Below are 17,138 nucleotides of genomic sequence, written 5' to 3'. Positions count from 1 at the left end.
TGTTTTGACCTCCAAAACAAAATCAGAGACAACAATAAGGAATTTCTTACCTCTCCCAATCCTACATGCCTGCACTGATCTTAAACTCTTTTTTATTAAGCCAGACTTAATGGTTGTTAAGCAAGAACAACAACTCCATTTTACATTATTGTTAGCTCATTATCAGTTAGCTGCAGGCAATTCAGAGTCAGAATTTTGCATAAATATATAAATAGCAATCATAAGTATCAACTATTGAACATTTTTGTGAGTTGGGACACAACGCTAAGTGCAGTGAATGCAATAATTCAATTAGTCATTATAGGAGCCTTATGCAGTAAGTACCATCATTTACTCTGTTTTGTAGATAAGAAATAGAACTAGAAAGAAGCTAAGCATTTTGCCCCAAACCTAAAGAACTATAAGGATAAAGTTGCAATTTTTTTTTTTTTTTTTTTGACAGAGTCTCGTGTCTCGCTCTGTTGCCCAGGCTGGAGTGCTGTGGTGCAATCTTGACTCACTGCAACCTCCACCTCTTGGGTTCAAGCAATTGTCATGCCTCAGCTTCCCAAGTAGATGTGATTACAGGTGATGCCACCACACCTGGCTAATTTTTTTTTTTTTTTTTTTTTTGTATTTTTAGTAGAGATGGGGTTTCGCTATGTTGGCCAGGCTGGTCTCAAACTCTTGTCCTCAAGTGATCTGCTTGCCTTGGCCTCCCAAAGTGCTGAGATTACAGGTGTGAGCCACCACACCCAGCTGGAGTTGCAAATTCTTAAGATGAGGAACAGTGGATGTAGAAATTTGGGTGAGGAAAGTCACGACTTCTATCACTTCTATTTTTGACGTGTTAAATATGAGGTGTCAATTAGGCACTGCTATGTCTGGAATGTTTTCATCCTATTCAAAACTGCTGTTGAAACTTAATTTTAATGCAACAGTGTTGAGAGGTGGAGCCTAATGGGAGGTGTTTAGGTTATGAGGGCTCTGCCCTTATGAATGAGTTAATACTGCTACAAGAAGGGCTAGTGGGAGTGAGCTTCCTGTCTTCTGCTCTTCTACCATGTGAGAAACAGTGTTCTTCCTTCCAGAGGATGCAGTGTTCATGGTACCATCCTGGTAGCAAAGACTGGGCTTTTACAAGACAGCAAACTTATCAGTGCCTTGATCTTGGCTTCCCAGCCTCCAGAACCATGAAAATTCAATTTCTGTTCATTATAAACTACCCAGTCTTAAGTATTCTGTTACAGCAGCACAAAATAAACTAAGACAGGCACCTAAGTGGAAATATCCAGAAAGGCTTTGGATGCAGGTGCCTGGGGTTCAGAAGCAAGATAGAGAATAGGGATAAAGTTGGAAGTCATCAGATATGGACAGCATTTAAGCCATGGTACTGAAGGTGTCACCTAGGGAGTGTAAAGGAGAGCTAAGAGGATGGAGTCTGGGCATGTCAGCACTAGAAGGCTTGGAAGAGGAGCCAGGAAGGGAGACCAGCAACAACTTGTGGTCAGTGGAGGAGGATAGCCAGGAGAACTGGAAACCAAAAGCTCGAGGTGTCCAAGCACCAAGCAAAGAAATATTTCAAGGAAGAGAGTAGTCAACCTGTCAAATGTTGCCAAGAGGTGTGGTATGAGCATTGGCCATTATATTTGGCAATAGGAGTTCATTGTTGACAATGACAAGAGCCATTTCTCACAAGCGTGGGCAGAATGGAGTGTCTGGGAAACTTAGATGTTGAGGAAGGAGATTTGTCCCTCCTCCACATCTGCCACCCTCACTTTATGGATCTTGGACTTCTTCAATTCCAGTGACTTCTACCTCCACTCCATTTCAGCCACCAATACCAATGGATCTTTCTTTTTGCCCTGAACCCTTGCACTCCTGAAATCTTAAGCCCTAAAACTCTGCATCATAACCTCATCTCCTTTTAGTGCTCCCTTCCTTATGCTACCACATGCTTTATTATGCTATTTGGAGACTTCCATTCCCCTGACACCTCCATTTCTCCCTCTAGTACACTAGCTTTCTTTAGTTTCTTCCCTTTAGCTTTCTTCCTTACAATCCCTTGCCCCCCAGGCGGTCACACCACACCTAACAAAAACCCACCTTCTATGATTTGAATGTATCCCACAGAGGTCATGTATTGGAAGCTTAATTCTCAATTCAACAGTGTTGTGAAGTGAGTTCTTTAAGAGATAATTGCATCATGAGGGCTGTGCCTTCGTGGATGGATTAATGCTGTTATTGTGGGAGTGGGTTAGTTACCTTGAGAGTGGATTCCAGACAAAAGGATCAGTTCAGCTCCCTTTCTCTCTCTTGTGTGTGCTCACTTACCCTTCTTCCTTCTGTCATGGGATGACACAGCAAGAAGGCCCTTGCCAGATGTTGATCCCTTGACCTTGAACTTCCAAACCTCTAGAACTGTAAGAAATAAATCTCTCTTCTTTGTAAATTATCCAATCTCAGGTATTCTGTTATAGCAGCACAAAATGAACCCACTCCTGGATGCATTCCACATTCTACCTCTCTGGTGACTGAGCCCTGCTAGAGAAACTTTGACCACCTACCCCCTAATAGGCGCCACTAGAAATTTAAAATACCCCATCCTAACTGGTGTCCCCACCTCTCCAACTATTGTTTGGTCATTCTCCTACTGGTCAGCAGTCAGATGTCATCTCAACTCCTCACAATAGTTCCCTTTATTTCATAACTTTAACAATCTCTTCCTTAACTCACTGCTTTTCCTCCTCACCAACAGAAACATTTTTGCCAAGTTGGAAAATATTTTTAGAAAATAGATTTCAGAGGTTTCTGGCCCAATTCAATGGCTCTGGGGGTACACAATCAATTTGAAGGAGAAATGATTAATTCTGGATACCAGGGATGGCCTGATTCATATTCTATCCCTGAGCCAGACAGAGAAAGCCCTGCCAGTGGGAAATGGATGACAGAGGTAAAAGATGAGCATTGGCAGGGATGCAGACACTCTCCCCAGACGGCCCGGTGGCTGCCTGTGCATCACAGCATCACAATGGGGCCTCGTTCTTACACAGCAGCTGGCGGTCCCTTAAGAGACACCTGGGGGCAGGCACGGCCATTCCATTCCACAGCCAAACATGACTCCTAATATTTAAAGAACACACATGGCCCTTGAGTATTTTAACCCAAGCCTCTTTCCCTTGTTCCTTACACATGTACAGAATATGATAGATTCTGACAAGATGCTTACAATGTAAAGTGTTCCAACAATTCTAAACAATCTAAAGAAATGGTTATTTCTTGAAGTTTTTGATGCGCCAGACATTAGCTAGGTGCTGTGTAGAAATCATAGTTATGCCAGGGATGCTAGGCACTGGCTAGACAGAGATGATAAAGTCTATACAGTTTTTTGCCCTCGTGGACTAATAGGAAACACGAGCTTTAAACAAAACTACAAATTAAAAATATAATTGTAATGGTTGGGTATGATGGTTCACACTTATAATCTCAGCACTTTAGGAGGCTGAGATAGGAGGATTGCTTAAGCCCAGGAGTTCAAGGTGCAGTGAGCTATGATTGTGCCACTGCACTCCAGCCTGGGCAACACAGCAAGATCCCATCTCTAAAAATTTGTTTTAAATATACGTATAATTGTAAACAGTGAAAATGCTGCAAAAACTGGGTGCTGTTATGGGTTGACTTGTGTCCCCCAAAAGGTATATTAGAATCCTAAGCCCCTGACAACTCAGAATGTGACCTTGCTTGGAAATAGGGTCATGGCAGTATAATTAGTTAAGATGCAGTCATACTGGAGTAGAGTGGGCTCTTAATCCAATATGACTGTGCTGTTACAAGAGAGATACAGAGAGGAAGATGCAATATGACGACGGAGATGCTGAGAGGGAAGATGACCATATGAGAATGGAATCAGAGATTGGAGTTGTGATTCTACCAGCCCGAGAACACCTGGGACCACCACAAGCTAGGGAGAAGTAGGCAAGGATCTTCCACCAGAGGCTTTGGAGGAAGAATGATCCTGCTAACACCTTGATTTGGGAATTCTAGCCTCCAGAACCATGACAGAATACATTTCTGTTGTTTTAAGGCACCGAGCTTGTGTACCTTGTTTGGGACAGCCTTAGGCAACTAACAGAGGTGTTATGTGACACAGAATAACAGGTGCAGCCTAATTTAGCATGGAATGTGTATCAATTAGCCTTCTTTGAGGGTAAGTTACAGAAAAGTGCTAATTTATGTAAACATAAGGAATTTATTCAAAGGAGATGGGGTAGAGAATCAAAGTAAATGCTGAACAACTAGGCCGTGGGAAGGACAAAAACCATGGAAGTTCTGGGATCTGGGAGCAGGAGTCACTGGGCAGACTTTTGAGGGTACCACCATCAAAAGAATTGTGTTCCTGTATGGAACCGAAGGTAATTATCCTAACCCAAGTAACTCAGGAACAGAAAGCCAAACACTGCATATTCTCACTTATAAGTAGGAGCTAAGCCATGGCTATGCAAAGGCATCCAGAGGTGGTATAATGGACACTGGAGACTCAGAAATGGGCAGGGTGGTAGGGGGGTGAGAGATTGAAAAAAATCACCTATTTGGTACGACGTACACTATTTGGGTGACAGGTATACTGAAACCAGGACTTCATCACTATGCAATTCATCCATGTAACCAAAAATCACTTGCGCCCCTAAAACTATTAACCAAAAATAAATAAAAAATTGAAATTATATATAAGATATAAAATTAAAAACTAAAATTATATATAATACGTGTATATATCGTATATATGATATATACACACATATATATACACACATATATATATCGTGTGTGTGTGTGTGTGTGTGTGTGTATATATATATATAAAATGTTCCTGTCCAGGCACAGTAGCTCATGCCTGTAATCCCAACAATTTGGGAGTCCCAGGTGGGAGGATCTCTTCAGACCAGGAGTTGGAAACCAGCCTAGGAAACATAGCAAGACCCCATTTCTACAAAGAATTTAAAAAATTAACTGGGTGTGGTAGCATGTGCCAGTTGTCCCAGCTACTCAGGAGGCTGAGGCAGGAAAATTGTTTGAGCCTAGGTGTGATTATACCACCGTACTCCAGCCTGGGGAACAGAGAAAGACTACAACTCAAAAAAAGAAAGAAAGAGAGAGAAAAGAAAGAAAGAAAGAAAGAAAGAAAGAAAGAAAGAAAGAAAGAAAGAAAGAAAGAGAGAGAGAGAGAGAGAGAGAGAGAGGGAGGGAGGGAGGGAGGGAGGGAGGGAGGGAGGGAGGGAGAAAGGAAGGAAGGAAGGAAGGAAGGAAGGAAGGAAGGAAGGAAGGAAGGAAGGAAGGAAGGAAGGAAGGAAGGGGTTCGCACAATTTTACTCCCTTGGAAAAAACTCCAATTTCTGGAACAGAGTCCAGTGGATTTACCTTGGTCATGTGCGAATTCCTTGGAAGGGTTCTGGGAATGGATTGGGGAAATTAGATACCTTGACGGCCTGTCTTATCAAGACTGCTTGCCTGCCAAGGAAAAATTGGAGTACTGGTACCAACAGAAGAGGAGGATGAGATGCTGGAAAGGAAAAGTGACTCTCTCGAGGAGTGACCTTTCAGCTAACCCTTGAAAGATAATCAAGGAATACGCAAGTGGACATTAGAGGCCAAGAAGATGCTAGGAATGAGTACCTGGCTATCAGAAACAACTTGGTGTGTTCTAGGAACCAGCAAAAATACATGGATGTGACATCGACTGAGGAAAAGCTGGAAGAAGAGCATATTCAGCTGAGATGATTAAGTTTAGTTGAGCGGTGGCTCATGCCTGGAATCCCAGCCCTTCGGGAGGTTGAAGCGAGCAGATCTTGAGGTCAAGAGATCGAGACCATCCTGGCCAACACGGTAAAGCCCCGTCTCTACTAAAAACACAAAAATTATCTGGGCATGGTGGCGGGCGTCTATAGTCCCAGTTACTCGGGAGGCTGAGGGAGGAGAATCGCTTGAACTCAGGAGACGGAGGCTGCAGTGAGCCAAGATCACACCACTGCACTCCAGTCTGGCAACAGAGCGAGACTCTGTCTTTAAAAAAAAAAAAAAAAAAAAGAGTTTAGTTGAGGAGCTCTTTGGTTGGAGAAGTCAGTGAAAAGCAGCGAATCATTAAATTAGAAGTTGCATGTATGAATAGTGGCTTAGAAGAAAGGTCTGGATGGTATGTAAATTGAGGAGTTATTGACATATAAGTGAAAATGGATGTGACCACCGGGAGAACAAGCATAAGAGAAGAGGGTCCATGGTCAATCCTTGAGGATTTGCAGCACTTAGAGCAGTGGCAACCTCCAAAGTGTGTCTGATTTCACTTCCATCAGCAAACATTTTTAGTCTATATTCCCAGTGCACATGTTCATTTAAAATTTTGAACATGTGCTACTGCGCTTAAATATTGTGTCTACCATAAAACATACACACACACACACACACGTGCGAAATTTTGGAGGATGAGATTTTTAAAAATAAAACTGATTAAAACAGAAATTAATATAAATTGGGAGGCTACTGATTTAGAAGTTGAAATAGAAGAAATTGAGTCAGACAAGCTGTGGCTAGAGAGGAAGGGGGAAAACTAGTGTCTTAGTCTGTTTCTGTTGCTATAAAGGAATACCTGAGGCTGGGTGATTTATATAGAAAAGAGAGGCTGGGCACAATGGTTTACACCTGTAATTCCAGCACTTTGAGAGGCCAAGGCAGGAGGATTTCTTGAGGCCAGGAGTTTTACACCAGCTTGGGCAACATAGGGAGACGCAATGAACAAACAAACAGAAGAAAGGGAGGGAGGGAGGAAGGAAGGAAGGAAGGGAGGGAGGGAGGGAGGGAGGGAGGGAGGAAGGAAGGAAAGAAGAAGGAAGGAAGGAAAGAAAGAAGGGAGGAAGGAAGGAAGGGAGAAAGGGAGGGAGGGAGGAAGGAAGGAAGGAAAGAGAGAGAGAAAGAGAAAGAAAGAAAGAAAAAGAGAGAGAGAAAGGAAGGAAAGAAGGGAAGGGAAGGAAGGAAAGGAAGGAAGGGAAGAGAAGGAAGGAAAGGAAGGAAGGAAAGGGAAGGAAGGAAAGGGAAGGAAGGAAAGGAAGGAAGAGTTGACCAGCCATGGTTTTGTGAGAAACAAACTCATCCATCCAAACCCAAAGAATGTACTCAGAGAATCGGAGAACAGCGAAAGTGAGACTTTTAAGGACGGTCTTGCAAGATCAGGTGTTTGATGGGCAGGCACACCCAGCACAGTTTCAACAAATAATTTATCCCCTAGCGTGCAGGTCCCTCCTCTGTTCCTCCTAGGCTGAGTACTGTGGGATCACAATCTTCTCGGACATCGCCTGTTGATTGTTGGGTAGGGGGTTTTAGGTGTTTCGTTATTATTATTAGTAGTAGTAGTAGTAGTAGTAGCAGTAGTAGTAGTATTTTTAGGGTTGTCTTGCTGCATGTTGTGCAGCCCACAATGCATTGCAATGCTAGTTAGTTCAGGGGCTTTTTGGCTTCTGACCTAAGTAGCTGGGCAGGCTGATAAGAACGGACAAAGTGAGCTATTTTGCCAGCTAGCAAACTTTTATCTTAGACTGAACTTTTTTGGTTCAAATAAGGGCAACTACAGGGGTGGGGGTGCCAACAAGCAGGTATTGGCTATCCAAGCAGGGGCCTAATATACCCTGTTTCTTCTGTAGTTTGCTTACCAAGTGCCAAGTTAAGGCACTTTGTCTTGGAAATTGACTACTGTATAGATTATTTCCTTCAGTGGCAGACACCTGACGACCCAGCTACTCAGGAGGTTGAGGCAGGGGGATCCGTTGAGCAAAAGATATGAACGCTACAGTAAGCTATGACTGCACCATTGTACTACAGCCTGGACAACAGAGCAAGACACTGTCTTTTAAAAAAAGATAAGAAAAGAGGTTTGTTTGGCTTACAGTTCTGTGGGCTACAAAGAACCACAGCACCAGCATTTACTCCTGGTGAGGGCTGCAGGCTGCTTGCCCTCATGGTGGAAAGAGAAGGGGAGCTGGCATGTGCAGACATCACATGGCAAGAGAGGAAGCAAGAGAGAGAGGAAGGAGGTGCCAGGCTCTTTTAATTTAATTAAATTAATTGATTAATTTATTTATTTTGAGACAGAGTCTTGCTCTATCACCCAGGCTGGAGTGCAGTGGCGTGATCTTGGCTCACTGAAACTTCTGCCTCCCAGGTTTAAGTGATTCTCCTGCCTCAGCCTCCCAAGTAGCTGGGATTACAGGTGTGCACCACCACGCCCAGCTAATTTTTTGTATTTTTAGTAGAGATGGGGTTTCACCATGTTGGCCAGGCTGGTCTCAAACTCCTGACCTCAAGTGATCTGCCCGCTTTGGTTTCCCAGAGTGCTGGGATTACAGGCATGAGCCACCATGCCCAGTCACCAGGCTCTTTTTCACAACCAGTTCCTGCAGGAACTAACAGAGTAAGAGCTCATTCACCTCCCCCTACCCAGGTCATTAACCTATTCATGAGTGACTCAAACACTTTTCACCAGGCTCCAACTCCAACATTAGGAATCAAGTTTCAACATGAGGTTTGAAGAGTCAAATATTCAGGCCGGGCATGGTGGCTCACGCCTGTAATCCCAGCACTTTGGGAGGCCGAGGTGGGCGGATCACGAGGTCAGGAGATCAAGACCATCCTGGCTAACAGGGTGAAACCCCATCTCTACTAAAAATACAAAAAATTAGCCGGGTGTGGTGGTAGGCGCCTGTGGTCCCAGCTACTCGGGAGGCTGAGGCAGGAGAATGGCGTGAACCCAGGAGGCGGAGCTTGCAGTGAGCCGAGATAGCGCCACTGCACTCCAGCCTGGGTGAGAGTGAGACTCCGTCTCAAAAAAAAAAAAAAAAAAAAAAAAAGTCAAATATTCAAACTATAGCAACTAGAAAAATAGGAAGTCAAGAAGTTTTTTAAAAAGTGTTTCAGGCCAGTCATGGTGACTCAACGTCTGTAACTCGAACATTCTGGGAGGCCGAGGAGGGCAGATCAGATGAAAGAAGTAGGACATAATACATGTAACAAAAGACATAAGAGAGAGAAGACAACAAGAATCATATAAATTTGACACCTGAAGTTCGAAACCAGCCTGGCCAAAACGGTGAAACCCTATCTCTTCTAAAGTAGACAAAAATTAGCAGGGTGTGGTGGTACACACCTGTAATCCCAGCTACTTGGGAGGCTGAGGCAGGAAAATCGCTTGAACCCAGGAGGTGGAGGTTGCACTGAGGCGAGTTCATGCCACTGCACTCCAGCCTGGGTGACAGAGTGAGACTCCATCCCAAAAAAAGTGTTTCAAAAACACAGAGATTACAATATCAAATATTGCTGAGGAATCTAGTAAAATAAGGAGCAAGAAAAGTCTTTTGGATTTTGCAACATGGTGGACATTGGTAACTCTGACAGGGGCTGTTTCCATGGCGAAATGAGTATGAAAGCCACACCGGAGAGTTGAAAGTAAATGGGCCTGAACTCAATTAATGATTCAAACTACGTTATAAGGTGAGAATCATCACTATCACTTACAAATGAGGAGATCAAGGCTCGGAGCTGTAAACAATGTGCCTTTGTTTTTACATTGCAGGAGAAGAGTGAAAAATTTAATGCCAAGTCTGCCCAGATTTACAGCGCTCGGAGTCTTCCATTAAAGACAGCTAATAGGTATAAAAATGTCATTAGGTAGAAGCAGGGCCTGGGTTAAAGTGGGAACAACTGCTCATAAATAGCACACTGCTGGTGGCAGAGGATTCTGGGAATTCCAGCTGAGGAGAAGAGACTGGAACCAAGCCAAGAGCAAAACACCTCACTTCAGGTCTCCTAAGCAAAAGAAAGGTTCACTCAACCTCTAAAAGTTGATCCAAGTATGGCGGAGCTGTGCCTTAGGAGGAGGGTAGGTTCTAAAGTCAGCCTATAAGATGAGAATGGTGTCATGTAAAAATGGCCCTTGAAAAGTCTGTCCAATGAGATTAACATTCTGCGTCTCAGTAACTCCAAGCAGGCAAGGTTTCCCCTACAAGGATAGAACTTCACTTTTTGCGTTTGGTTTGGTTTGTTGTTTTGGGATTTTAAAAATGACTTGGGATGTGCAAGCTGAACAATTGCCAGAGCTCACACAAAATGGAAAGACATCTGAGCTCCAACCAGCCAGACTGGTGTTTGTTGATCACTGGGTCATCCAGTGGAGAGCCCAGAGACCCCACTCCAGTGGTAAGGCTCAACTGTCTTTGAAGTGAAGGCTACTCTAGACCTACCCCAGCAAAGCTCAAAGGGATCAAAGTGATCTACAAGTAACTTACCTGCCTGCCGAGGACAAAACACTATTGGAAGGAAGAAAACAAAGTAAAATATGATTTGACATTCTAAGAAGCAGGCAAACATATTCTCATATGCTCTCCCTGAGATGTGTAGAGTCAAATTTGCGGTAGGTGAATGGGACACAACATTGCTCCACTGCCTAAAAACCTAACTCCATGCTGGTTCTTTGATTTGCAATGTGCTCTATGCATGTGCTCCTTCCTTTGTACATAGGCAGCTCCTTCTGCCTCCCAGTTCTCTTCTTTCTGGTCTCATATGTCTTTGCTAAACAAAAATTGGAGAAGTCTAAATGTCCCAACTACTCACTTTATGTTAACTGCAGAGAAACATGACTTCTGGAAGTGATCATAGCTTTCATCACACACACACACACACACAAAATGTATGTAATTAACATTAGAGACATAATGTCCCCTTTAAAGCATAGTCTTGATGGTTTAAAATATTATTTTTATTGTACTTTGTTTAGAACATTGTGTATCTGTTACTAAATGCCAGGAGTTTGGTCTAGGTCCCATTGCTCAACACACGGAAAGCCAATCACTGAGACAACAAGTATTGCTAGGGAAGAAGGCTTTAATTGGGTGCTGCAGCCAAGGAGATGGGAGATCATTCTCAAATCCATCCCCCTGATAACTAAAATTATGGGATTATATAGCAAGGAAGAAATGTAATCGTGTGGGAAAATAGGAATTAGGGAGGGGAAAGAAATGGGAGTCGGTCAACATGAAGCAGGTGGTTACTTAGGCAATCATGATGGGTGAGGGGTCTGGCGTCTCTTTGTCTAGAAGCAATGATCTGGTAAGTTTCCATTCCTTGATACTATCTGGTAGGCCTAATGGTTGGTTTCCGGAGAAAGGAACTCAACTAAGACAAATGCAACTTTCTCAAGTTTCAAGACTAGGAAGATTAATTTCTAAGTTTGTTCAAAAGGAGTCATAAACCTCAGTTCTGTAGCACAATTGGGCTGGTTTCATGGCACTTAAGTAGCAAAATTCCAAGTACTGTGAGGTTTCATTCCATGGGATAAAATATAGGATGTTTATCTTCCAAAACTGTGTATCAGATGAAAGAAAGTAGGACATAATACATGGAACAAAAGCCATAAGAGAAAGAAGACAACAAGAATAATATAAACATAGATCTGAAACCTAGGATAACATAAAGTAAGCCAAGTGTTAAGGTTGAGTAGACAAGAATTTTAGCATAAAAGAGCAAGCGTAGGCTGTGGATTTAGACCCTGAGTTAAATCGTGCAATTACCATTGGCCAGTTCTGTGACTTGGAGCCAGTTCTTTGCCCTCCACTATCTTGCCACACTTTCCAGCTGTGTATCCTTGGGCAATTAACTCAGTGTCTTTGTCCTCAGTATTCTTTACAAAATAAGAATGAAAATAATACTTACATTATGGGGTTGAATTGAGTATTAGATGAGTTAAGAATGCATTAAAAGTGCTTATTAAAAATACCTAGAGCGTGGTGATTACTCAATGTTAGCCGTTATTATTGTTCTTGTTATTATCTTACTTTATTATTGTTATGGTCTCATCTGTATAATGGGTATATTATCACCTACCTCTAGTGCTTGACATAAGGATCAAATAGAATATAAGCATAAATCCTCAAGCACATAGTATAGATGCTTGGTAAATACTATATATTATTCAAGAAATAATATTCGTGTTATTAATTAATATTCATATATTCATATCACTAATATGAATATATTCACATTCATATTGTTAAAATGAATGTTTTATTAATAATTGAATATTCATGTTAATAATGTAAATATGAATATATCATTATCAAATAATACATATTATTAAATAATACATAGCAATTATCAAGCATGTATAACACAGATGGTTGGATAAATTTGAATACATAAAAATGTTAAAGTTCTGTATCTACCAAAACATTAATAAGAATAAAAGATAAACAGGAAAATTTTTGCAACAAATGATAGCCTTAATTAAAGAAAAAGTTTATACCGTACAACCCAGCAATCCTGCTACCAGGAATCTACCCAAAGGAAAAGAAATCAGTATATCAATGGGGTACCTGCATTTGCATGTTCATGGCAGCACTGTTCACAATAGCAGAGATATACAAACAACCTAAATGCCCTTCAACAAACAAATGGATAAAGAAAATGTGGTAAATATACCCAAGGGAATACTATTCAGCCATAAGAAAGAATGAGATCCTATCGTTTGCAGCAACATAGCTGGAAATGGAGGTCATGTTAAGTGAAATAAGCCAGGCATGGAAAGACAAATACCACATGTTCTCATTCATATATGGGAGTTAAAAATCTTGATCTTGTGGACGTAGAGAATGGAGTGATAGATACCAGGAGACAGGGCAAGGGCTGGGGAGGAATAAAGAGAGGTTGGTTGTGGGTGCAAACACACAGTTAGATAGAAGAAATAAGTCTTAATGTTTGATAGCAGACTAGGGGGACTATGCTTAGCAACAATATTATGTATCTTTTTTTTTGTTTTTTTTTTTGAGATGGAGTCTCGCTCTGTTACCCAGGCTGGAGTGCAATGGCACAGTCTCAGCTCACTGCAACCTCCGCCTCCCAGGTTCAAATGATTCTCCTGCCTCAGCCTCCCAAGTAGCTAGGACTACAGGTGCGTGTCACCACACCGAGCTAATTTTTGTATTTTTAGTAGAAACGAGGTTTCACTATGTTGGCCAGGTGGGTCTGGAACTCCTGACCTTGTTCCACCCACCTCAGCCTCCCAAAGTGCTGGGATTACAGGCGTGAGCCACGGCGCCCAGCCAATATTATGTATCTTTGAAAGTAACTGGAAGATAGGATACCAACCCATTAATACCAACCCATAAAATAATACCAACCCATAAAAAAAAACCAACCCATAAATATGATAAACATGCAAGGTGATGGATATCCCAATGACCCTGACTTGATCATTACACATTCTATGCATGTAACAAACACTCACATGTTCTCCATAAAGATATAAATTACTATAATATATACCAATAAAAGAGAAAAATAAATAAATAGTTTATATAAACTGATTGAAAAATATAAAGTCCCTAGTGGATAAAGGGACAAAAGACTATAATTTATAGGTCAGTGTTGTATGCAGAAATCTAAATAAATAAATAAAAATTAACAATAATTCATAGAGGATGGGCAGAGTGGCTCACACCTGTAATCCCGCCGCTTTGGGAGGCCAAGGTGAGCAGATCACTCAAGCCCAGGAGTTCAAGACCAGCCTGGGCAACATGGGGAAACCCTGTCTCTATGAAATAAAATTTATAATAAAAAAAATCATAGGAAGATATATACATAACTAATAACTATGTAAAATATTACTTAAGATCATTAATATTCAAAGAAATATATATTAAATAAAAATGAGACAGTAAACTACTATTTCTGGGAAGTCACCTGGCAAAATGTAGCAATAATTTTAAAAATGCGTATGCTCACATAGCCAATCCTGCCTCTTCTAGGGATATATTCTCAGGAAATAACCAGAAAAGTGGACAAAGATGTATGACTAAGACATACTTATGATATTATTTATAACAGCTGTGCTCAGGTGAAGATATTATAAGTTGACTGTTTCTGTTTTTCATAACCTTAATGTTGTTACAGTGTTGCTTTAACAAAAAACACATATTGGAAAAAAAGATCACTTTTATATTAAGACATAATATCACCTAGAGAGATCTTCAAAAGCTTTTAGTCAATAATTGCTTCCTCTTGGGCACTCAACAAAATGCCTTAACGTGTCATTGCAGTTGCAGATTTAGGGAAAGGTATATTTGTCTTCTGAAGTGCCGGTGTTAGTTGCCTATATATGTGCGACATTGTTGTCGATTAGCTAATAATGGGGTTTTGTAAGTAATAGATTTTCATCTACAATAGAGGCGGTCATTCTATCCTGCAAACAAGAACACAGGAGCTTGGGAATCCTTTAAGAAGTCAAACGATCTCAGTTGAGTGTACTGGGTCAAACCAGTGAGGACAGAGTCCAGAGCCGCCAGAAATGGCTGACTGTGTGTCCTTGATTGAGAAGCTCATCAGCAACTTGCAACATTACCACTCCCTACCATTGGCAAGCTTGCATGTTTGAGAGACTAAGGAAATGTCAAAAAGCTGAGAGCCCTTGCTTTTTTTGGTAAGTAATTTTTTTTTTTTTTTTTTTTTTTTTTTGAGACGGAGTCTGGCTCTGTGGCCCAGGCTGGAGTGCAGTGGCCGGATCTCAGCTCACTGCAAGCTCCGCCTCCTGGGTTCACGCCATTCTCCTGCCTCAGCCCCCCAAGTAGCTGGGACTACAGGCGCCCGCCATCTCGCCCGGCTAGTTTTTTGTATTTTTTTAGTAGAGACGGGGTTTCACCGAGTTAGCCAGGATGGTCTCGATCTCCTGACCTCGTGATCCGCCCGTCTCGGCCTCCCAAAGTGCTGGGATTACAGGCTTGAGCCACCGCGCTCGTAATTTTTTAAGAGCAATGGTGTTTAGAGTAGTCATTGTCTAGAGTGACTCTGCTAGCCTAAAAGTCCCTGAAGACATCACTTTTAACAACTTTATTTTTGGAACCTCTTGCCAAAAAGCAAAGTCATTTTTTGGAGTGAAGGCTCTAGTTGAGAGGACTAATGGCACTTTTTACCTCCATTGCACTTTCACTTACTCAGGGAAAGAAAAATCCAATACTGCGTGTTCAATGGAGTCCAGGGTGTTACCTTTTAGACACAGAATCACAGAGCAGGAAGAAACCAGAACGTTCTGGTCTGGTTGTCTGGATGTCTCAGCGCAAATGTAAAAACCAAGCTGTCTTGGGGGCAGGAGCAGGGGAGATTCGTGACTATTCTTAATCAGTCCTGGCCACATAGACCACTAGGATGGAGCAGAAACATGCTGGCCCTATTGAGCAGAGAAACTGAATGCTTATGAATGCTTCTTGAAGGTTTGCTGTCTGCGTCTTTCACAGAGTCTTTGGAGACAAAAATATTCCTTAACTCTCCCAGCCAGGGACCTTTGTATAGCCGCAAGCAATTATTTCCTCTCCCCCGACCCTCTGTCCTCTGGCACACTCAGTATTCTGTGGATGATCCTCATTGATTCAGTGCTGGGACTGCCGGGATGGTGTCCCTGACACTCCCCGAACTCAGCGACAGTGACAAGTGCATTAGACATTTGCAGCCCACCGAGAGTGGCGCTGGGGTTATTGGCAGGTGTGGGGCTGAGACAGACGAATCGATGTCGCAGCTGGGGGAAGGGAGACACCTTCAGCGTCCTGACAGAGTCACGTGTTCACAGGCCTGCCACCCTCCCATCAGGCCAGAGGACAGCCGGGGGCACTGGCGCTGGAGAATCCCAGTCAGGCTTTCTGAGTGGTCAGCCCCAGGAGGAGGGGCAGGTTGACAACCTGCTTTTGCACCTGTGGCCAAAAGTGACTCCCATGACAGTGATCTCAGTGGAATGTGGCATTAACTCTCTTTCCATGGAATAATCTAAGCATGTTTTACTTTTTAAAAGGAAAAGAAGCCAGGCACAGTGGCTCACACCTATAATCCCAGTGCTTTGGGAGACCAAAGTGGGAGGATCCCTTGAAGCCAGCTGTTCAAGTTGAGGCTGGGCAACATAGCAAGACCTCATCTCTACAAAAAAAAAAAAAAAAAAATTAAAAATCAGCTAAGCGTGCTGGTGCACACCTGTAGTCCCAGCTACTCGGGATCCTGAGGTGGGTGAGTCCCTTGAGCCCAGGAGTTTGAGGCTGCAGTGAACTGTGATTGCACTACTGCACTCCAGCCTGGGCAACAGAGCTAAACCTTATCTCTAAAAAAAAATAAATAAGTAAAACAATGTACCCATCTCCATTTAATTAACTGAACCTCCCCAAATCTGGGGATGGGAGATTTGTTTGGCAGCTGCTGCAGCCAATAAAGGTTGATTCTGTGGGCTGAGCCCAGGTCTTGGCGCAGTGGCCTGTGTGGGCTGCAGGCTGCAGAGCTGGGAGAACCCCACAGACATTGCTGGTACCCACTCGGCCAGCACCTCTATCTTCCCCTGGAAACTGGACCAGACGTACGCTTGGAGAAAATGTTTGTAAGAGGGAAAGGATGTCACTAAGGGAAACAGCTCTTCCACGCCTGACATTCCCCTCCCCAGCCCCAGTCATATCCTGGACCCCAACATTACCCAGAATGCTCTTTCTTAAAAGTTTTAAAACAGGCAGGGTGCAGTGGCTCATGCCTGTAATCCCAGCACTTTGGGAGGCCAAGGTGGGCGAATCACTTGAGGTCAGGAGTTCAAGACCAGCCTGGCCAACATGATGAAACCCTGTCTCTACTAAAAAATACACAAAATTTAGCCAGGTGTGGTGGCATGCACCTGTAATCCCAGCTACTCGGGAGGCTGAGGCAGGAGAATCACTTGAACCTAGAAGGTAGAGGTTGCTGAGAGTCAAGATCATGCCACTGCACTCCAGCCTGGGCGACAGAGTGAGACTCTGTCTCAAAAAAAAAAAAAAAAAATTAAAATGCACCTTGCCAGTTCAGCCCTCTTGTTTTCTGCCTGCCCTTACTAGTATGATTATTACATATTATCTAGAGCTCTGACCTTGATTCTTTCTGATCTTCGCCCCTCACCACCACTTTTGGCTCCATCTCTTTCCTACCTAGTGTGATGTCCAAGGTAAACATCCAGCAACACAGCAGCCAGTACTCGCAAGTTCATGCCTCTCCACTTTCCCACCACCCTGCCTGTAAATCCCCATGTTGGGGCCAATCCAACTGTTCGTTTTCTTTTCTCTTCCTCCAAAATCACC

Source organism: Macaca fascicularis, chromosome 3 (assembly GCF_037993035.2).
Source record: "Macaca fascicularis isolate 582-1 chromosome 3, T2T-MFA8v1.1".
Classification (NCBI taxonomy): domain Eukaryota; kingdom Metazoa; phylum Chordata; class Mammalia; order Primates; family Cercopithecidae; genus Macaca; species Macaca fascicularis.
Note: the sequence above shows the minus strand (reverse complement) of the source record.